We start from the raw sequence: 24741 nt of genomic DNA on the forward strand, positions 1-24741 counted from the left end.
ATATTTATTTTGCCTTCATGAAGATGAAGAAATTGGTAAAGAAATATGTTCTCCATGCAGCTTTGTGCCAAAAGACTGTAATTAATATCAATAACTTATTTATAGACTTGAAATATTATTTTGTTATGATGAAGATTTTGTCTTTCAATTTTACATAATAAAGAAAAACAGATTTTGGGGGTCTGCCACCCTCTTGGAGCATCACTAATCAGGAAGAGGATAGAATGAGTTTCATTGCTATGTTGAAACATCCCATTTGATTTGTAAGAATTGTCTTTTTAAAACTTATTTTGGAATATTTAATACATACAATCTGATAGGTTGGATACAGTTAATAAAAATGTTTCAGAAGTCAATCAAAATGACATATCCAACACCTCAGTAGTTACCCAAACTCCTTGCTTCTGTTTCAAGAGCCAATAAGATCCACTCCTGTAGTGTAAGTCCCCAATGCAGTGCAGTTTCATTCCCAGTCCTAAAGCACATCAGGTTGATACAAAGAAGTAGGTACAAGAGGGGGTGAAGTCTAGAAATCTATCATCAATATGTTTACTTTTGTAACTAAATATATATTTGAGATCTTTTGTTAACTTAAAATGTAATTTTCATTCATATGCAATAGTATGCACAAATTATTAATAAAATTTTTGTCTCTTGGCTAACATATTCTTGGAATAGCACTGAAGATGTTTGTGTGGACCCTCCTGATTCCAGTCCTCTATTTCTCTTCCAGTTATCGCAATGCTAACCTTTTTGTGACTAACAACTCAAAATAGTTTAAATACAAATGGATATTTTCTTAAATTATTTCACATAGATTTCCTTATTATTTGCCTTTATTAAAATTATATTATGTAGGACACAGTTTTCTGAATTTTGTATCCATAATATTCATTTTCTAAGATCTGGTCACATTGTTCCCCTGCTGAACCTCATTCCTGAGAGTGTATACCACATATGATGCATCCATTCAATCCATGATCAACAGAGTTGTTTCCTATTTTTGTATTTCAAATAGTCTTCTCATGCACATCTGCAGAGAAATTACTTGGTGTTAAGTAGGATTTTTATACATTCACTTTTATAGATTTTCCCTCATGCTGTATTATGTTACGCTACAACAAGCAATGCATAAGAGTTGCATTGCTCAGTCAGACATATGATGCACACCTGTAACTCCAAACTGGGGAGGCTGAAGCAGGAGGATCATTGCAAGTTCAAGGCCAGCCTGGGCTATGTATTGGGTTCTAGGCCATCCTGAACTACATAGTGAGATTGCTTCAAAAAAGAAAATAAAACAATAACAACAAAACTGCTTCATTGCTTTCTATACTTTCTGATTCTTGATATTGTAAGATGTTTGATATTTTTGTTAATGCAATGGGCACTATACTGCATGTTCATTGGATTAGTGGTAATTTTTTTTCTCATTGCTACCAAAGTTAATCATATTTTCATCTGTTTTTGATAATTTTTTATCAAATATGTTTGTCTTTTTCCAATTAAACTATACATTGGTTCACTATTATTATTAAATTTCTGTAGCTCATGGGTAACCTGTATACTGATTCTTTTCTATTTACATGTTCACAAAATTTTCTGTTTGTGTTTTGCTTTTTAAAAATTTTTTATGTTAGTACAAATTTTCACTATGTAATAGTTACATTCATCATGGGGAGGTGGTATGTGTACCTAAGACATCTTGAGTTGTTTTATTTCCCCCTCCTCTCCGTCCTCTCCCCTCCAACTCTTAGTACCTTTCCCACTTACAAAAGATCTGTTATAATTTCATTTGATAAATAGTAACTTTTTACTTTTTTATTAAATCTTTTTCTTTATGAATTTTGTACATGGAATTTTTATGTATTTTATAAATTGTTCAAGAAAATTATATGTATTTATGATGCATACATCATTTTGAAGTAAAGATACATTATAGAATGATTAATTGAACTAGTTTCTCCATAGTTTAACTTATACGGTTTTTATTTGTTGTGAGGGGTGAGAACACAGTCTAAGATTTTAGCCATTTTCAAGAACACAATACATTAACTTGAGTTACCCGAGTTCTGAAGTTGTTCCTCATGTTCTAATGAAAATTTGTATTCTTTGATAAAAAGTTTGCCATATCCTCATTCTAGCTCTTGGTAACCATCACTCTGCTCTCTACATTTTGAGTTCAACATTGTTCAAATTCAGTATATAAGTGAGATCTTGCAGCATCTGTCTTTCTGTGTCTGCTATATTTTACTTAACATAAATGGCAGTGCTTCCTCTTTTGTAGAGATCAAATAGTATTCCATTGCATCATATACCATGTTCTCTTTATCCATTCATTTCTTGTGGGTCATTTAGGTTGATTCCATAATTTGGAAATTGTCAATATAACTTCAATGATCATTATGATGGAAATATCTCTTCAATGATTAGATGTTCCTGTCCTTCTTATACCCAGAAGTTGGACTGCATATTTTATTTTATGTTTAAATGTTGAAGAAACTCTATGCTGCTTTTCACAATGGCTGTACTAATTTACATTCTTATCAACTGTTCAAATCTTCCCTTTTTCCACACCTCTTTCAAAATCACTTTTAACTCTTCTTGATCGCAATTTAATAGCCATCAGGTGATATTTCATTATGGTTTTAATTCTTTTTCTTCTGTCATTAATGATAATTGAGAATTTTTCCATACACTTGCTGGCTATTTGTATGTTTTCTTTCTTTCTTTCTTTCTTTCTTTCTTTCTTTCTTTCTTTCTTTCTTTCTTTCTTTCTTTCTTTCTTAATTTTATTGGTGCATTTAAGGTATACAATATAATGACATTCATCATTGGAAATATCCACCTTTACATAATCTCTCCTGGTTCTTATTTTTTCCCCATTCACCTGCCCTCCTTTCAACCCCTCCTTGCCTCCCTATCTACAAAGACTTTGTTTCCATTTTTTCATTTTCACATATTATTTCTATTCTCTTCTTTCCTTTCCCCTACACCTCCCATTTCCCCTTCCCCTTTGCCCCTTTTCTTCCTATTTCACATTTCCTATAATAACTTATTAGTCCTTATTTACACTTTATCACACTAGAGAAACTATTCAGTGTTTACACATGTGTATCCTATTATTTCACTTAATAGTATCACCTCAATATGCATGCATTTAGCTATAAGTGTCTCTACTTTCTCATTCTTTATGGCTGAGTAATACTCCACTTTACTAAAAAACCCCCACATTTTCTTTATCCAGTCTTCAGTTGATAGGCAATTGGGCTGCTTCCAAGTTTTAGCTATCATGAATTGTGCTGGCATGAACATGGGTGCACATATATCATTGTGTTACGATTCTTTTAATTCTTTGGGGAAGATACCCACAATTGGAATAATTGGGTCAAATGGGACTTCCAGTCCTAGTTCTCTGAGGTATCTCCATACTGATTTCCACAGGGGTTGCACCAGTCTAAACTCCCATCAGCAGTGGAGTAGTGTTCCTCTTTCCTCACAGCCCCACCAGCATTTTTTATTGGTTAATTTCAAGATAGCAGCCGTTCTTTCTGGGATGAGGTTGAATCTCAGGATTGTTTTTGTTTGCATCTCTCAAATGACCAGTGATGTTGAACATTTTTTCATATGCTTATTTGCTATTTCAACTTCTTTGAGAAATATCTGTTCATTTGAGAGGCCCATTTTTGGATTGGTCTTTAAATTTGGGAGGTCTAATTTTTTTAAGTTCTTTATACATTCTTGATAGTAGACCTTTGTCTGAGGGACAGCTGGTAAAAATTTTTCGCCACACTGGGAGTTGTCTCTTTATTCTGTTTTTTATTAAGAAGAGATCCCACTTGTTGATTGTTTGGGCTAGTCCATGGGCAACTGAGGTTTTGTTCATAAAATATTTTCCTACACCAATGTCTTCAAAAGTTCTATGAAACCTCTGTTCCAGCCAGTTCAGTGTTTATGTTTTAATATTTAGATCTTTAATCCATTTCAGTTTTGCTTTAGTACATCATGAGAGATATAGGTCTAGATTTAGTATTTGGCAAGTTGAAACCTGATTTTTTCAGCACCATTTATTAAAGAGTTTATCTTTCCTACAGTGAGGGTGTTTGGCTCCTTTATGGAAGATGAGGTTGGTGAGAGTGTCTGGAGTTGTTTTTGAATCGTCTAATCTGTTCCACTGGTCCTCAGGTCTGTTTATTTGCCAGTACCATGCTGGGATTTTTTAATCACAGTGGCTTTATAGTATAGTTTCAAGTTGGGGAATGTGATACCCCCAACCTTGTCTTTATTGCTTAGTATTGCTTTTGTTATTCTAGGTCTTTTTTTCTTCCAAATGAATTTTTGGATTGTTTTCTCCAGGTCTGTGAAGTATGCTGCTAAGATTTTAATTGGGATTGCACTGAATCTATATAGCAGTTTTGGAAGTATGGCCATTTTCATTATGTTGATTCTTCCGGGAGCAAGGATGTCTTTCAATTTTCTGATATCCTTTTCAATGTCTTTGTTCAGATTGCTATAATTTTAAGAGTAGAGGTCTTTGATTTCCTTGGTTAGGTTGATTCCAGCTATTTCAATTTTTGGATGCTATGGTGAAAGAATTGATTTCCCCATTTCTCTATCAGTGAGTCTGTTTTTCATGTACAGGAAAGCTATTGAATTTTGTGTGTTGACATTGTACTGAATTTGATTATTAAGTGTAGAAGAATTTTGGTGGAATTTTTAGTATTTTCTATATAAGGTATCATGTCATCTACAAATAATGACAATTGGACTTTTTCATTTCCTATCTGTTTTCCTTTTATTTCTATCTCTTGTCTAATTGCTGTGGCTAATGTTTCCAAAACTATGTTAAACAGGAGTGGTGATGGTGGATATACTTATCTTGTTGCTGATTTTAGTGTGAAGAATTACACTTATTGACTATTTATTATGATATTGGCTGTTGGTTTTTCATAGATGGATTTTATCAGATTGAGGTAGAGACAGTCTATTCCAATTTTTGAAGAGTTTTTATCATAAATGCACATTGGAATTTGTCAAATGCTTTTTCTGTATCTATTGAGGTGATTGTATGGTTTTTGCCCTTGTCTCTATTAGTATACTCTGTTGCATTTATTGATTTGCATATGTTGAAGCATCACTGGGATGAATTCCACTTGGTCAGGGTATATGATCTTCTTGATGATTTTCTGTATTCTATTTGCCAGTATGTTATTAAAGATTTTTGCATCTATGTTCATTAGTGAGATTGGCCTATTGTTCTCTTTTGCTGTTGGGTCTGTCTCTGCTTTGGGGATCTAGGTGATGCTTGCTTCCAGGAATGAATTCTGCAGTGTTGCTCCCCTTTCACTTTCACTGAAGAGTTTAAACAGTATTGGCAGCATTTACTCTCTAAATGTCTTGTAGAATTCAGCAGCGCAGCCATCAGGACTGGGGCTTTTCTTAGTTGATAAGTTTTTAATTACATTTTCAATTTCATTGATATTGGGTCACTTAGAATTTTTAGGTCATCTTGGTTCAACTTTGGTAATTCACATGTATCTAGGAATCTGTCCATTTCTTCTGTATTTTCTATCTTATTAGCATATAGGTTCTCAAAGTAGGTGTTGATGATCCTCTGGATTTCTGCTGGATCCATTGTAATTTCACCCTTTTCATTCATAATTGAATGGATTTGGGCATTTTCTTTCCAGTTTTTAATCAGACTGGCTAAGGGTTTGTTAATTTTATTTATTCTTTTGAAGAACTAACTCTTGGCTTCATTTATTTTTTGTATTTTTCTCTTAGTCTCCATTGCATTTTTTCTGCTCTGATCTTTATAATATCCTCCCCTGAATGAGCTTTGAGTTTGTTCTGCTCTTCTTCTTCTAGAAGCTTGAGGTTCAGCATCAGTTTGTGTAATTGAGCTCACTGTTTTTTCCTAATGTGAATATTCACTGCTATGAATTTCCCACATAAGAATGCTTTTATTGTGTCCCATAGATTCTGATATGTTGTATTGACATTGTCATTTAATTGTAAGAACTGTATGACTTCTTCTTTAATTTCCTCTGTGACACATTGGTTATTCAGAACTGTGTTGTTCAATTTCCATGTGTTTATGAAATTCTTGTGGTTTCTTTTGCTATTGATCTTGTAACTTCATCACACTATCCTCTTTAATATACAGTGGATAACTTCAATTCCTTTGCACTTACTTAAACATGTTCTATGAATGAGTATGTGGTGTATTTTAGAGAATAACCCATGTGCAGCTGAAATATATGTGTATTCTGATTTTTGTGGGGTGGAACACTGTAAACATTTGTTAAGTTCATTTGTACAAGAGTTTGATTCAGTTATAATATTTCTATATATTTGTGACAGAGGGGTATTGAGGTCCTCTACTACTATTGTATTAGTGTCTATATGATTTTTCATGTAGATGAATATTTGTTTTATATAGTTGGGTGCATTAGTGTTTGCTGCATATATATTAATGATTGTCATCTCTTCCTCTTGGACTGTTCCCTTTACAAGGATGTAGTGTCCTTCTGTGTCTCTCTTAATCAGTGTTGGTTTGAAATCCACTTGGTCTGCAAAGAGGATAGCTAGTCCTGTTTTTGGGGGGGTTCCTGTTTCATGGAGTATTGTTTTCCACCCTTGAACTTTCAGTCTTTGAGTTTCTTTTTTAATTGTGTTCCTTATATTCAGCATATTGTTAGATCTTGCTTCTTGACAATTCTGCCATTCTATTTGTTTTGATTGGTGAATTGAGACCATTAACTTTGATGGTTGTAACTAATACTTATTGACTACTCATTGTCATGACTGTTTCTTTTTGTTGGTTTCTCCCACTTTGTATTTAATTACTTCTTGTGCCTGATGGATTCATTCTGCTAGGCTTCCTAGGGCTGTAATACTGATTGTCTTTTCCTAGGATATTTTTTGGGGGGGTTGTCCTGCTAATATTTGTCTAATATTATTTGGAGTGCTGGTTTGGTATTCTTGAAGTTCCTAAGGTGCTCTTTGTCATGAAAGCATCTTATTTCTCCATCAATTTTGAAAGATAGGTTTGCAGGGTACATCAATCTGGGTTGGAGGCTGTTTTCCTTTTAGGGCTTGAAATACATCACTCCATATGCTTCTTGCCTTGAGGGTTTGTGTTGAGATGTCGTCTGTGATCCTGTTTGGTTTCCTTTGTATGTGATTTGTTTCTTTTCTCTAACTGCTTTTAGAATTTTATTCTGCTGTTGGGCTTCTGGAATCTTAACTATTGTGTAGTATGTGTAGATTTTTTTGTATCATGGCTAGTTGGATTCCTATATGCCTCATTTATCTCTATGTGAAATTATTTTCCCCTATTTGGAGAGTTTTCTGCCATTTATTCTGTGAACAATTTTTTTTAATGTCATCTGGCACTCTCTTCTGTTTCTTCACTGACTCCAATCAATCTGATGTTATTCTTCATTGCCCCATGTAGCTGCTGGATTGATTTCTTGTGGTCACTTATTATTTTTAAGAAAAAAATTTTTGGTCACTAATTCCAATCCTATCTTCTACATCTGAAATTCTATCATTGCATTGACTCATTCTGCTGTGTAAACTTTCAATGGAATTTTTAAACTCCTGGAAATCTGTTTGCATCTGTTTTATGGTTTCCATTTGTTTCCTATGTTTGGATTCCATCATGTTCCTCAGGTCCTCTATTTTTTTAATCTGTGTCCATTCTAGGTTTATTAATAATGTCTTTTACTATGGGCACAATCTCTGCTGTTATCTGAGAAATTATTTCTGATTTCATTTTTTCCATATTCACTTATGTTGCCAGGTCTGGGAGTCCAGGTGGTTGAGTATGAGATTGTTCCATCTCATTGCCCTTTGCGGTTGCCTTACGTTATCTGGAAGTCTGGTTTTGAGACTTGTTTATGTGTCTTTTCATTTCAACAGATGCAGCCTGCTGTGCCTTTGTTGAGGTGACTTTTTGCTCACTCAATGGTCTGCAATTCTCAGCAAGCCATCAAGGAGCCTTTAATATGCTGCTCACTGGTACATCAATTTCTGGGTTCAAACTGGTGACCTTCTAGATCCTGAGCTGACCTGTTGTCTCAGCGGGCTTCTGGCTGGTGCCTGTGCACTCTTGGGATGGTATCCGGCATGTCTCTCATTGGGCCCCCTATGTAGCTGGAAGGCCTTTCACTGGTGGCTGTGCACCCCAGTTCCTGTTGTCTGCACAGGCTTTGGCTAGGATCTCCATGCATTTACCTAGGTATGGGGGCAAGCTTCTGGGTACTGCTTGTGTGCATGTGAGGCTCTTTTCTAGGCATTCCTTCACCATGGCCAATGGTATGGCAGGCCTCTGGCTGAACCTTGTGCACCTGTGAATTTCATTTTTGGCAGGTCTTTGGCTTGGGCAGGTGTGCAGGAGCCTCTGGGTCAGGGTGGAGCCCTGGCTGTGATCTGCCTGAAACTGGTAGGGTCTGAGCCTCACAGCTGCTCTCTGAGATCTGCACACATTTACCCATGGAATGGTGGGGCTCTGGCTGAAGCTTGTGCAACTGTGCAGCTCTTTTCTGGGTGGGAGTTTGGCTTGGGTGGGTCTTCAGGAGCCTCTGGGGTCAGGGCAGAGCTCTGGCTGGGATCTGTCTGCAACTGTGAGGGTCTGGGCCTCACAGCTGCTCCCTGGAATCTGTTTGCCCTTACTGATGGAATGGCCAGCCTCTGGCTGAAGCTTGTGCCTTGTATATCTTGAGAAATTTCTGCTCAAAAATCTTTGTCCAATTTTTCCACATGATATTTGTTTTCTTACCATTATAACTATTTTTGTTGTCCTAAAGTATACCTTGACACCTTTTTAAGAAATGTGTATCTATCTGGTACTGATAACAGAGGATTTCTTAGCAACACAATTTTGAGAAATGTGTTAAGATCCTGGCTGCCTCCTCCATCTGGCTAAAGAGAACTATTATCACTTTTCTTACTGAGAGAGGAAAACTGTCAGGTGTATGATGCTATGAGAAGTCAGGGTCAGTACCTTACTGACGCTTCCTATTTAATTCCATTCATCAGCGATATATTCATCCCCTTTAAGACAACCAAAGAATCTCAAAAGCACCATGTAGGGTCTCACTCCTCACAGGCACTGAAAAGCAAATCATTTTGGTTGACTTTGATTATGTTGTGAATGATTGATCAAAGTTCACTTTTCACAGATGGATACCGAATCACCTCAGCACTATTTCCTGAAAAGAGAACTGTTTCTCTAGTGACTTTCTTCTGCAGTTACAAAAGAATCATCTAGGGTTCATGTCTATTTCTATTCCAAGAAATTAATCTGCTTGAATAATCTATATATGTACCCTTTCTCCATTACTACACTTACTGTTATGTGTAGAAATCCATTAATATGAGATAGTCAACATTATTCTTTTTCAAAATTATTGTGAATATTCTAGTTATTTTGTCTTTTCATAAAATCTTTGAACAAGGTTGTCAATTTGTACAAGAAAATCCATGGGTTATTATTACAAAGTTCTTTGAATCTGCAGGTCTCCTTGTGTTTTAACTTCCTTTCATTTATTTCAACAATATCTGTATAGTTTCACAGTATAGTATATAGTCGAATATCTCCTCCTTGACATTGTTCTCTGAGGTTTTCAACTACTGATTTAATCTTAAGTTTTATTGGTCTGCTTAGACCATTTTATCTGGCTTGGGTTTTATTTGATATTAAGTTTTCAGTCCTGTGTCCATTTCTTAGATGTTTGAATAACTGCCAATTTATTGCTATATATAATACTCTCTCTGGACAATCCCTTACAATCTTTATCTTTTTGAAGGCATCTATTGTGATGTGGGCTCTTTCTTTTCTGAATTCTTTTCCTTGAATTATCTTCTTTATTTTCTATATTAGTCCAGTGTTTGTCAATTTTGTTTGCCCTCTAAAAAACATTTTGTGTTATTGAACTTTTCACTGCACTACTCTTTTTATCTCATTAAACATTGTTTTAATTGGTCTCAAAATTCTGTAACAGATTTTTGGTCAAGTTGCTTCCATTAAAAAGTGTTGATTTTAAAAACTAATAACTTAAAACTGCCACACGCAAAAAAATACAAATGGTCCATAAAACATTCTCCTTTCCTCCTGAAGCTTTTATGATGCATTGTTATCATTAAGCGGTCTTTCACTATTAAATGGCCAATTGGGAGAAATGGTTTTGAGACCCATCTTCCACCACTGATTAAGACTGGGGTGGCAGGGTTAGGGAAAATATTCATTTAATCTTCTGAGCTTTCTGGACAGAGTTGGTGACCTTACCAGCTCCAGCAGCCTTCTTGTCCACTGCTTTGATGACACCCATAGCAACTGCCTGTCTCATATCATGAATAGTGAAACGACCCAGAGGAGGATAGTCAGAGAAGCTCTGCGCACATGCAGGCTTGCCTGGAACCCTGTCAAAAATGACAGCATCACAGATTTCAAGAATTTGGGGCCCTCTTCCAGCTTCTTACCAGAGCGGTGATCCATCTTTCCTTTCAGCTCAGCAAACTCGCAAGTGATGTGAGCTGTGTGGCAATTCAGTATGGGGCACAGCCAGAACTGATCTGGCCTGGATATTTCAGAATAATCACCTGAGAAGCAAAACCAGCTGCTTCTATTGCTGGCTTATTTTTGCTGTCACCAGCAACATTGCCATTATGAACATCTTTGACAGGAACATTCTTGCCATTTCCTTATTTTTGCTATGAGCTGATTTAGTTCCCTAAATTTTGGTGTAAATTTTGGTTATTTCTGTGAGTTCCTTTCTAAATACAGATTTTTGTTCCAATAAAGTTTTGTCTTTGTACTCTTTCTTTTGTACTTCTTTGTGCTCTATGTTTTACATAGTGTGAATGTAAGAATGTCAGCAACTAAATTGCAAGAAAAAAAGTAAATAAAGAAGGAGATGTGAGAATAGTATGTCAGTAGAAATTTTCAAAAGAAAACATACAAGTGGCCAAGAGTTATGTAAAAAGGCAGTCAATGTTACTAACTGTCAGGGCAAATCCAAGTCAAAGCACAGGGAGATATGACCTCACATCTGTTAGAGTAGCTGTTATAAAAAAGACAAAGATAACAAATTTGGTGAGGATGTGGAGAAAGAAATCCTGTACACTGTTGTTGGAAATCTCATCTGGTACAGTTATAGAAGACTGTATGGAGGTTCCCCTCAAAATTTAAAGTAGAACTACAACATCAAGCAGCAAAACTACTTCTAGGTATTTATCCAAAACAAGTAAAAAATTTATCTCAAAGCAATCTTAACTTTGCAGCATTTATCACAAGAATCAATATATAAGAACACTAAAGATTCTATCTCTTAATGAATGCATAAACAAAATGCGATGCACAAAAATATATACTATAATCCCATTGTTATATATATGTGTTATATTACATGTAAGTAATATATTAATTATATATGTTAATTATAATAATCACTCAACATATATGTTATAAAATATATTTTAATTGACATATATAATAAATGTAGATAGTATGAGACCTAAAACCACAAGGTGTACTTTGCACACCTGCTTGTGATAGTGTTCAGCTGTCCCCTAGCAACAGCTACCCCAATGTCCCAGGTGTAACCGTTTGCAGCTTGGGTGCGCAAGGCACAACCAATCAGGTTTAATTGCCAATCTAGAACCTTGCTGTAACTACTATAAAAACCCCTGCTGATTTGGAGTCAGGGCTCCCAATCTTGACCCGCTGCGGTGGTGACGGTTGGGAGTCCCTGCTCGAGCTTGAATAAATGACCCTCGTGTGTTTACATCGGAATCGGCTCCTTGGTGGTCTTTAGGGACCTCGAAATCTGGGCACAACAATAGCACAATGACATATTTGAATAAGCAAGCTTTTATTTTAATCCTGGCTCAAGTAAGAGGAAGAATCATTTTGACCATTGGACTTCCAATGTATATGGAAGTACATTGTATAAGAGGAGTAGAAAATTGAGGGTGGTAGGCTTGTTTCAAAGTGATATGGGACCAAAGGATAGATTGTTTTAACACTGAGGTATACTGCATAAACTCTGAGAAATATTGTATAAATATATGGGCAGAATGGTGCAATACAAGAAAGAAAATTGATGATGTAAGAAATGGAAGGGAGAATTGCAGGAGCAGTGTTCTTGTTTTTTTTTTGGTACCGGGGATCAAACTCGGGTTCTTGCGCTTGCGCAGCAGGCAGCGAAACCACTGAGCTAAATCCCTGGCTGAAGCAGTGTTCTTAATAGTTACAAAGTAAGATAAAATCTACTGCATACATAAACTGGTGCCATAGTTAGGAAGACAGATAATCATGTTTATGAAGAGGAAGCAGGACAGAATTCATGAAGTCAGATTTGAAGTAAGTGTCAACAAATACTTAGAGAGTAACTGTAATTACTAGGATTATTTTAAGAGGAAACTGGGCTAGTGAATTTTGACCCTGGATATGGTATAGGTTTTATTTCTTGTGGGAAATCTTTCTCTCTGTCTGTCACTGGTCTGCTTGCTCTCTCTTCTTTTCTCTTCCCTTCCCTTCTCTTCCCTTCCCTTCCCTTCTCTTGCCTTCCATTCCCTTTGCTTGCTTCTCTTCTTTCTCTTCTCTACAGTTTGGATCCACCCATCTTGTCATCTTAACCTTAACACACAACCACTGGCTTCTCTCTGCCTCAATACCACAAGAATCAACCACGATTATAACAACACATGTACACTTTCATTGTCCCTGTGGTCATATATCCACATGGAAATATTTATAAGTTGATAAATTCATGGTGATTTTTCTTTCATAGTAGTATCATGTTATATGTAGTGTTATGTTTCCTTTTTATTCAACAGTAATGTGGAAATTTTCTAAGAGTATTGACATAAATATAATTAATCCACTTAAATATCTGTTCTATCTGATAGATTCTGTGTTCTATTTGACCATTGCTAGAATTCACCTTACATTTGTTTTTATATTTTTGTTAAATGCCATTATAAATATGCCACAAATCTGCTGTGCATATATCAGGACATTAATAGCTATGCAATAGATGTCCAAAAATGAAATTGTCATGATGAAAGGTATTTATAACTTTATTTCCAATATACATGGTAAATAATATTCCAACATTATACAATTCATTCTGTAAGAAAATACCCTTGTCATTTTTGCTAGTCATTTTGAAAGCTTTGCCACTTTTGATGTCTGACATACATATACAAAGTGGTATCTGTGTATTTCATTCTGTTTTCTCTATTTGCAGGTGAATATCAGCATCCTAGCATGTGTTTGTTGGTCATGTGGGTGTAGTTTTCATTTAGTTGCTTGTTTATATAATTTGTCCACTTTGCTATTGGTTTATCTTTTATTTATTAATTTCTTACACATTCCTGCTTATTTTAGATAATAACTATGTCATCTAAATGTTAAGTATCTTCTCTAAACTACTTTTATCTATTAATTTAGGGTATCATTTATCACACTCTGATAAATTTTTGAAATTGCAAAGTGTTTACTTGAAATTTCTGTTGATAGTTGGGAAGATTCTTCTGCTGCAAGAATGTAAAAAGTAATCACATTTTATTACCTAGAAATTTTGTCAGCCCTTTACATAAAATATTTCATGTTTCTTTATATTTGTCTATTATGTAATAAATACATATAATTTTATCAGATCACAGTTGGAAGGCTTGTTGTAGCATACCCCTTTACATTTCATAATCCATTCTTTCCCTGCATATTTCTAATTTCTCATTTCTGATATTAACATTCTCTATGACTGCTAAGATTGGGCACCACACTTTAATAAACCTTTTATTGTTATAATGTCTAATAGTTCTATAATATCATAAGCCATAATGCTTATTTATGGAAGAAATAAATTATCCTAAAATATTATGTGTTTACTAGTAATAAATACATTTACAGATAATTTTGCTCTCAGAAATGATACAAGGACACACAGAAGGATGTATGGAACCACGGGAAAAATGTGACTGAATTTCTGCTCTTGGGGCTCACTCAAAGCCTCCAGGGTCATTAAATATTATTTGCAATTTTTTAAATGATATATGTGGTGACAATGGCAGGCAACCTAAACATTGTCCTGACTGCGATGCTCAGCTCACCCTTCGATGCCCCAATGTACTTCTTTCTTGGCCACTTATCGTTTATGGATGTCCTTTATTCTAACACAGTTACCCCACAAATGATGATAGACTTACTCCATGAGAAGAAAACCATTTTCTTTGAAGGTTGTATTACTCAGATACTTTTAGAACATTTCTTTGGTGGTGCTGAGATTTTGCTCCTGTTTGCCAAGACCTATGACTGCTGTGTGGCTATCTGCAAACCCCTGCATTATCTGACCATTATGAACCAAGAGTGTGTGTTCTATTGTTGGTGTTGCCCTGGGTTGGGGGTTTTGTGCATGCTGTGGTTCACATTATTTGTTTTTACAATCTTCCTTTTTGTGACCCCAATGTCATTGACCACTCCCTCTGTGACATGTACTCCCTACTGAAACTTGCCTGCTCTGAAACCTACGTTATTGGCCTCACAGTGGTGGCCATTATGGGACAATCTGTGTGGTCATGTTTTCACTCTTGCCTTTCTCCTATGGGGTCATTTGGCACTCCCTGAAGTACCTGAGTCAGGAAGGGAGGTGCAAGGCCTTGTCCATGTGTGGCTACAACATCACCATGGTAGTCCTCTTCTTTGTTCCTTGCATTGCATGTGAGACCTCCCTGTACCTTACCCATTGATAAATTTTGACTGTGTTTTACACTGTTATGACCCCAATGTTGAACCCCCTCATCTATACTCTGAGAAATGCAGACATGAAAAATGCCACTAAGAAGCTCTGAACTAGAAAATAAACATGTGTTAGCAGAGAAATGTATCTCATATGTCCCTGACCTTTTGCTTCTTCAGGGGAGTTATGGAGTGATTTTTTCATTGTTTTCAATTTTTGTTTAGATTCAATAACTTTCCACAATGGAAAATTTTTATCCTGTGAATTTTTCCGACAATAAACATATAATTAATGACTCTTAGAATTTGTTAGAAAAATAATTTTTAGTATAAAATGGTGCTGTTGAGTCTATAAATGTATGTGCCATAATTAATATTGTAATACTGTAATTTTTTAACTTAATGAATAATATATTTGTTTCTTACTTAAATTTATTCATTTTAAAGATTAATAGTTTCCACGACAGATATTGAAATAGCAATATAAGAAAAAAATGTGTTTTTTTCTTCAAAAATATTAATATATTGTATTCAACTTGAACTATATATGTTGCATTTGTAACACACTGTAAATATATAATTTCCATATTACTAAGCATGTTATAGTCAAATGGAAAGAAAATTTTAATTTTATTTTATTTTTTATTTATTTATTTTTTTTTGAGGCAAGAAAGGATGGGTTTATTTAGAGCTCCAGGAAATCCTAATTCTTCCACTCATTTGCCCTACTTTCTTCTCTCTTCTTGTCTAGGCTTACATTGCAGTAGAAATATGGGTAAGTTTTTTTTTCTTTTAAAAAAGGAAATTTATTAGATGTATCACAGGTTTCTATCCCAATAGTCCTTCTTTATCTCATGCTTTTTAAAGTTCTTCTATTTAAAATGAAAGTTTCTCCCTATTATATATTTATTTGCCTGCTTAAGAACTTACCTCAGTGGAATATATATGTTATGGTAAAAAAAATAAAGCATCAACACACATTATCTTTACACATTTAAGAATGTTTTTCCTGCTCCTTCCCTCTTCCTGAACATCTTCCCTCTTCTATTTTTACTTTTTAAATTTTTTCCCCCATTAGCTGTGCACCCTTCAACTGCTCTGCCCTTCCCTATTTACATAGATTTCATTTCCATTTTTTTTCTTTTCTCATAGTTTTTCCTTTTCTTCTTTTCCTTTCCCCCTCCCTTCCCTTCACTCCTTTGTCTTTGGACATTTTTTCCTATTTAAAATTATCAATTATTCATTTTAATCATTTTAACCCTTGTTTATACTATCAGTTTCTCACACTAGTGAAACTATTTGGTATTTACACGTGTGTCCTATTTATTTCACTTAAGAGTATGGCCTCAATATGCATCCATTTAGCTATAAATGACTCTAGTTTTTCATTCTTTATGGCTGAGTACTACTCTATTTTATAAAAAAGACACATTTTCTTTATCCAGTTTCCAGTTGATGGGCACTTGGGCTACTTCCAAGCTTTAGCTATTACAAACTGTGCCGCTGTGAACATGGGTGCACATATATCACTGTGGTATGATATTTTAATTCTGTTGGGAAGATAGCCAGCAAGGGAATAGCGGGGTCAAATGGGACCTCTAGTCCTAGTTCTTTGAGGTATCTCCATACTGACTTTCACAGTGGTTGCACCAGTCTGCATTCCCACCAGCAATGGAGAAGGGTTCCTTTCTCCCCACAACCCTGCCAGCATTTATTTGGTGATTTCTAGATAGCAGCCATTCTTTCTGGAGTGAGGTGGAATCTCAGTGTTGTTTCCATCTGCATCTCTCAAATGACCAGTGATGTTGAACATGTTTTTATATATTTGTTTGCTGCTTTTACTTCCTTGTCTGAGAAATGTCTGTTCATTTAGATGCTCATTTTTGAATTGGGTCTTTGAATTTGGGGGATCTGATTTTTTTTCAATTCTTTATATGTTCTAGATAGTAGTCCTTTGTCTGAGGTAAAGCTGCTAAAATTTTGAATATAATCATAAAGAGAAAAGTATAAAAGATAAAATTAATGAACATAGGAGATCCATAGAAAAACAACTAAAAGTTCCTTATCTTCCCAAAGGGAAATGCTCTTCATTGCTGACATACAGGCAATTTGTTTGATGTCATATTTTTATAAAATGATGATCTGAAAGAAAACCATCATGGTGGATTGGAGCTAGCAGCACAGTGCAGACTCTGGGTGGATGCTCGCTGGCATCTGCAGTGACTCAGAAAGAAGGATAAATAAAAATCCCTAAGAATCAGCCCACTGCAGACAGGCAGGTCTTCCCATGCCCTACTGAGGTCCTGAGTCATGTGGAAGTTGCCGAATCACCCCACTGCAGACAAGCAGGTCTCCCCATGCCTTACCCAGGTCCTGAGTCACACAGAACATGCCAAATCAGCCTGCTGAAGACAGGCAGGTCTGTGCATGCCCTACCGAGGTCCTGAGTTGCACAGAACACACAGAATCAGCCCACTGCAGACAGGCAGGTTTGCCCAGGCCCTACCGAGGTCCCCAGTCATGAGAAATACACTGACTCAGCACGCTGCACACAGGAGGGTCTGTGCAAGCCCTATAGAAGTCCTGAGTCACACAGAAGACACCGAATCACCCCACTACAGACAGGCAGCCAGCTGGTTCCACACTACAAAGAGGAAGAGGACACCAGACCACCAGACCAAGATACTGAGTCCCACTGTTACTGGCCCAGAGGTAGGGGCTTCTGAGCCGTTGTCCCACTGCTCCTGATCCAGAGGAAGGGGATTTGCAGTCACCATCCCTCCTGCTGCTCCCAGCCCAGAGGAAAGGGCTTTTGGGCCACCTTCTGTAATGCTGTTCCTGGCCCAGAGGAAGGGGCTTCCAGGCCACCATCCCTCCCACTGCTCCTGATCCAGAGGAAGGGGCTGCACAGCCACCATCCATCCCCCTTCTCCCAGACCACAGGAAAGGACTTTTAGGTCACCATCCCTACTGCTGCTATTGGCCCCTGTCCCACCTCACCCAGCTCTGAAGAGGTAATCTGTGCAGGCCCTAACAGCCCCCCGCCCCGGTCAAAATGAGAAAACACATAAATAAGTCTCAAAACCAGACCTCCAGATCACCTACAGCAACCTCAAAGGGAAATGAGATGGAACACTCTGATACTCAACCACCTGGACCCACTGAACTGGCAACAAAAGGGGATCTGGAAAAAATGAAATCAGAAATAATTTCTCAGATAACAGAAGAAAGTGTGTCCCTAGTGCAAGACATGATTAATAAATCTAGAGAGGAGTTGAGGAACATGATGGAATCCCAACATAGGAAACAAATGGAATCCATAAAACAGATGCAAATAGATTTCCAGGACATGAAAAACTCCATTGAAAGTCTACACAGCAGAATGAGCCAATGTGAAGACAGAATTTCAGATATAGAAGATAAGAAGATTGGAATTAGTGACCAGGAAAAGAAAAATTGCTTCAAAATTATAAGGGAACATGAGAAATCAACCCAGCAGCTGCTAGATGATGCAAAGAATAACATAAGACTGATTGGTCTGAATGAAGAAACAGGAGAGAGTGGAGATGACATAAAAAATCTCTTCACAGAAATAATGGCAGAAAACTTCCCAAGCAGGGAAAAGAACTTGACATACAGATAAGTGAGGCATATAGGACTCCAAATAGCCTTGATCAAAAAAAAATCTACACATAGGCATATACTTGTTAAGATTCCAGAAACACAACAGAAGAACAAAGTTCTCCAAGCAGTGAGAGAAAAGAAACAAATCACATACAAAGGAAAGCCCATCAGAATCACAGCAGACTTCTCAACACAAACCATCAAGGCAAGAAGAGCTTGGAGTGACATATTCCAAGCCCTAAAAGAAAACAGCCTCCAACCCAGATTGATGGACCCTGCAAAACTATTTTTCAAAATGGATGGAGAAATAAGATACTTTCACAACAAAGAGCACCTTAGGAACTTCATGAATACCAAACCAGCACTCCAAAGGATTTTACACAATATCCTAGGAACAGACATTGAGGATCACAACCCCAGGAAGCAAAGCAGAATGAACCCATCTGGCATGACAAGAAATTAAAAGTCAAGGGGGAGAACCCAACAAAAACAAAAAGTCATGGCAATGACAAGTCAATATGTTTCAGTTATAACCATCAATATTAATGGTCTCAATTCACCAATCAAAAGAAATAGACTGGCAGGATGGGTCAAGAGGCAAAATCCAACAATATGCTGCATACAAGAAACACACTTAATTCAAAAGGAAACTCATAGACTGTAAGTTAAAGGATGGAAAACAATACTCCATGTGACATGAACCCGAACAAAAGCAGGAGTAGCTATCCTCTTGGAAGATCAAGTAGATTTCAAACCAACACTGATTAAGAGAGATGAAGAAGGACACTACATCCTTGTAAAGGGAAGAATCCAAGAGGAAGAGATGACAATCATAAATATCTATGCACCAAACACTAGTGCACCCAAAAATATAAAACAAATACTAACGGACATGAAAAGTCATATATACACTAATACAATTGTAGTGGGGGACCTCAACACCCCACTGTCACAAATAGATAGATCAACTAGACTAAAAATAAGTAATGAAAGAGTAGAACTCAATTGAACTCTTGAACAAATGAACTTAACAGATGTTTACAGAGTCTTCCACCCCACGAAATAAGAATAAACATTCTTCTCAGCTGCACATGGGTCATTCTCCCAAATAGACCACATACTCACTCATAGATAGAACATGTTTAAGTAAGTGCAAAGGAATTAAAGTTATCCCCTGTATATTATCAGACCATAGTGTGATGAAATTGGAGATCCATACCAAAAAAACCTGGAAAAATTTCATAAACACGTGGAAATTGCACAACACACTTCTGAATAACCAATGGATCACAGAGGAAATTAAAGAAGAAATCAGACAGTTCCTTCAATTAAATGACTATGACAATACAAAGTATCGGAATCTATGGGACACAATGAAAGCAGACTTACGAAGGAAATTCATAGCAGTGAATTCGCATGTTAGGAAAACAGAATGAGCCCAATTAAACAACCTGATGCTGAACCTCAAGCTTCTAGAAAAAGAAGACCAGGACAACCCCAAAGCTCATACAAGGGAGGAAATTATAAAGATCAGAGGAGAAATCAATGCAATGGAGACTAAGAGAATGATACAAAAAATCAATGAAGCCAAGAGTTGGTTCTTTGAAAGAATCAACAAAATTGACAAACCCTTAGCCAACCTTATCAAAAAAAGGAAAGAAAAGGCCCAAATCCATGCCATTATGAATGACAAGGGTGAAATGACAACAGACCCAGCAGAAATCCAGAGGATCATCAATACCTACTTCCAGAACCTATATGCCAATAAGATGGAAAACACAGAAGAAATGGACAGATTCCTAGATACATATGAATTACCCAAGTTGAACGAAGAAGACCTAAAAATTCTGAACAACCCAATATCAACCAATGAAATGGAAAATGTAATTAAAAACTTATCAACTAAGAAAAGTCCAGGCCCTGATGGCTTCAGTGGTGAATTCTACAAGACATTTAGAGAGGAACTGATGCCACTACTGTTGAAACTCTTCAATGAAATTGAAAGGGAAGCAATACTCCCACATTCATTCCTGGAAGCAAGCATTGCCTTGATCCCCAAAGCAGAGAAAGACCCAACTGAAAAAGAGAACTATAGGCCAATCTCATTAATGAACATAGATGCAAAAATCCTTAATAAGATAATGGCAAAAAGAATGCAGAAGATCATCAAGAAGATCATATACCCTGATCAAGTGGGATGCATCCCAGGGATGCAGGGATGGTTCAATATACACAAATCAATCAATGTAGTACATTATATCAATAGAGCCAAGGACAAAAACCATATGATTATCTCCATAGATGCAGAAAAAGCATTTGACAAAGTCCAACATGCATTTATGATAAAAACCCTACAAAAAATTGACATAGATGATCTCTACCTCAAACTGATAAAAGCCATCTATGAAAAACCAACAGCCAATATCATACTAAATGGTCAAAAACTGAAATCCTTGACACTAAAATCAGGAGCAAGACAAGGATGTCCACTATAACCACTCTTGTTCAATATAGTTATTGAAACATTAGCCACAGCAATTAGACAAGAGAAAGAAATAAAAGAAATAAAGATAGGTGATGAAGAAGTCAAGTTGTCATTATTTGCAGATGACATGATACTTTATATAGAAGACCCCAAGAACTCCACCAAAAGTCTTCTACACTTAATAACCAAATTCAGTCAAGTAGCTGGTTACAAGGTCAACACACAAAAATCAATAGCTTTCCTCTACACCAATGACAGACTCACTGAGAGAGAACTAGGGCAAATAATTCCTTTCACACTAGCATCCAAACAACTGAAATACCTAGGAATCATCCTAATGAAAGAAATCAAAGACCTCTTCTCTGAAAACTATGGCACTCTGAAAAGAGAGATTCAAGATGATATCAGAAAATGATCAGATATCCCCTGCTCCTGGGTAGGAAGGATTAATATAGTGAAAATGGCCATACTTCCAAAACTGCTATATAGATTTAATGCAATTCTAATTTAAATCCCAGCAGCATACTTCATAGACCTCGAGAAAACAATCCAAAAATTCATTTGGAACCAGAAGAGACCCAGAATAGCAAAAATAATTCTAGGTAACAGAGACATGGCAGGGGGTATCACAATCCCCAACCTGCAACTCTACTACAAAGCTACTGTGATAAAAACAGCATGGTACTGGCAAAGAAACAGACTTGAGGACCAGTGGAACAGATTAGAAGATGCAGAAACAAAACCAGACACACTCACCCATCTCATCTTCGACAAAGGAGCCAAACACCCTCACTGGAGGAAAGATAGCCTCTTTAATAAATGGTGCTGGAAAAATTGGGCTTCAACTTGCCAAAGATTAAAACTAGACCTGTATCTCTCACCATGCACTAAACTAAAATCAAAATGGATTAAAGATCTAAATATTAAAATAGAAACTCTGAACCAGTTGGAACAGAGGTTAGGTAGAACCCTTGAAGACATCGGTGTAGGAAAAGTTTTTATGAACAAAACCTCAGTTGCCCATGAACTAACACAAACAATTAACAAATGGGATCTTTTCTTATTAAAAGGCTTCTGCACAGCAAGAGAAACCACCAGCAGTGTGAAGAGACAACCCACAATGTGGGAAAAAATCTTCACCTGCTCTTCCTCAGACAAAGGTCTACTATCTCGAATCTATAAAGAACTTAAAAAGATCAGACCTCCCAAATTTAAAGACTCAATCAAAAAATATGCATCTGAAATGAACAGACATCTCTCAGACAAAGAAGTAGAAACAGCAAATAAATACATGAAAAAATGTTCAACATCACTGGCCATTCGAGAGATGCAAGTGAAAACAATGCTGAGATTCCACTTCACTCCAGAAAGAATGGCTGCTATCATGAAATCAATCAATAACAAATGCTGGTGGGGAAAGAGGAACCCTGCTCCACTGCTGGTGGGATTGTAGACTGGTGCAACCACTGTGGAAATCAGTATGGAGATACCTCAAAGAACTAGGACTGGAAGTCCCATTTGACCCCACTATTCCACTGCTGGGGATCTTCCCCAAAGAATTAAAAGAATCATACCACAGTGATATATGTGCACCCATGTTCATAGCAGCACAGTTTGTCATAACTAAAACTTGGAAACTGCCCAAATGCCAATCAACTTGAGACTGGATAAAGAAAATGTGTTTTTTAATAAAATGAAGTACTACTCAGCCATAACAAATGAGAAATTAGAGACATTTACAGATAAGTGGATGCACATTGAGGCAATACTCTTAAGTGAAATAAATAGGACACACATGTATAAATACCAAATAGTTTCTCTGGTGTGAGAAACTGAAAGTGTAAATAAGGATTAAATGTATAATAGGTAATGCGAAATAGGAAGAAAAGGGGCAAAGGTGAAGGAAGTGGGAGGGCTAGGGGAAAGGATAGAAGGGAATGAGATTAATATGAGAAAATGAAAAAATAGGAACATAGTCTTTGTAAATAGGGAGGGCTGGAGCAGTTGAAGGGAGGGCTGGGCAAGGGTGAAAAATAAAGACCAAGAGAGATTATGTAAAGGTGCAAATTTCCAATGATGAATGTCATTATATTTCATACCTAAAATGTACCATTGATTAGAATGAATAGTCTATAATGCAAAATAGGAAGAAAAGGTCCAAAGGGGTAGGGGTTTTGGGAGGGTCAGGGGAAAGGAAAGAAGGGAAAGGAAAAATGCTGAGATATGGAAAAAATGGAAATAAAGTCTTTGTAAATAGGGAAGGTTGGAGGGCATGAAGGGAGGGCTAGGAATGGGGAAAAAATAAGAACCAAGATGCATTATGTAAAGGTATAATTCCCAATGAGAAATGTAATTGTGTTGTATACCTACAATGTACCAATAAAAGAATTTAATAGAAAAATAATCCCTAATATTGGAAGACAATGTGTTGGAGAAGTCCACTGGATCATACTCATACTAGTAGTGTTTGGAGAGAGAAGTAGGAATGGCACTGGGTCCTGACACTGTTTGCCCCTCAAGTCTGGTGCAGAAACCATGTTAGGAGAGTAACCTGTCCCCCAAGGGAAGAAGCCAGGTAAAGCAGAGGTGCCCCAGTTGCTTACAGACTGAGGCACCAGATTGAGCTCTCCAGTGGCTCAGGATCCCCAGCACTACTTTCAGATCAAGGCCAGTAAAAATACTATCTTGGGGAACATGTACCCTGAGGCACAAGGCAGTGTAGAGCACGGGCAGCTGGACTGCTGCATGCAGGGTCTATCTGAGCAGTCAGATCGCTGTGCAGTCAGGCATCTCTAATTTTAGCTCAGTTCTGGTGTATGCCATCTTGGTAGAGGGTCTACTCTACTGAAGGATGAGCCTAGCACATCATGGCAGCAGGCCTGCAGTTGGGCAGCTCCCAAATACAGCACTGATTGCAGGTTGAGGAGAGTGCCATTTTTTCAGAGCTTCCAATCCCTTGAGAGGTGGCCAAGTGCACCAGCAGTAGCTGTGCTGCTGAATTTGGCAGCTGGGTGAGCAGTCACTCCCCTGTGCCCACCTGTCCTAGCTGTATTCACACTGAAAGACAGAGCCCAGAGAGTAATATATGCACCGGATAGAGTCCATCAAATTAGGACACCAAGCAAGGCATGCTCTAGAGATCACTGAATTAGCACCAGTGAGCCCAAGGAACTAGGAACAGACAGGAAATGGCTGTGACTAGTGTGATCTGGTGGTAGAAATTAGATGGTGGAGCAGCACCACAGTGGGCACAACACCAGAGCTATACAAAGGTCCCCAAGCTCTGTGCTCATCAGGTGCTCCATCCCTTCCCCCTCTCTCCAAATGTCACAGAGTTCAGACTCCTGCTGCACCCTTTCTGTGGCCCGATAAAGCCTGCTGAGCTATAAGCCCATGTGAACTCCCTGCTATTCACTCCTAGATGCTCCTGAGTTCCAACTTATGCACTTCGGAGCACAGGAAAGCATTGAATTTATGGGATCCTTGGAGAACACATGAGAGGTGTGGACAGAGAGTAAAGGATGTGCAGTGCATCATAGAGGAGCAGCAGCATCAGTGAGAGCCACATGGTGTCTCCCTTGGAGCAGTGTGGAGAGAGTAGATGTAGATAGCTGCAGGGATTACCCTGGAGGGAAGGTCTGCCCTCACAACCTCTGAAAGAGTGGAAGATGTCAGACCACAGGAGAGAAAGAAAAACATCCAGCTCGTGATGCCCTTGACACAGCTGAAGCATAACAGAGCTGTGCCTGAAGAGGGAACCACAAGCCACCCCATGTTTCACCTGAAGAAGACCCTTTAGCTTTGTGCTCTTATATATCTATTTATGTCTTTTTTCTTCTCTTTTCATTTGGTATCTGTGCAAGGTGTTTGTATATGTTTCACAAAA

The 24741-nt window shown here is 37.2% G+C and overlaps 1 pseudogene; it reads left to right on the forward strand.

Annotated features, from left to right (window-relative positions):
- The first annotated feature begins 23 nt into the window (after window positions 1-23).
- On the forward strand, window positions 24-14859 carry LOC110347367 (olfactory receptor 4A47-like; annotated as a pseudogene).
- The last annotated feature ends 9882 nt before the right edge of the window (window positions 14860-24741 follow it).

This window comes from Heterocephalus glaber, unplaced genomic scaffold, assembly GCF_053883595.1.
Source record: "Heterocephalus glaber isolate CG9 unplaced genomic scaffold, H.glaber_assembly_v1.0 deba00000896, whole genome shotgun sequence".
Taxonomy (NCBI): Eukaryota; Metazoa; Chordata; class Mammalia; order Rodentia; family Bathyergidae; genus Heterocephalus; species Heterocephalus glaber.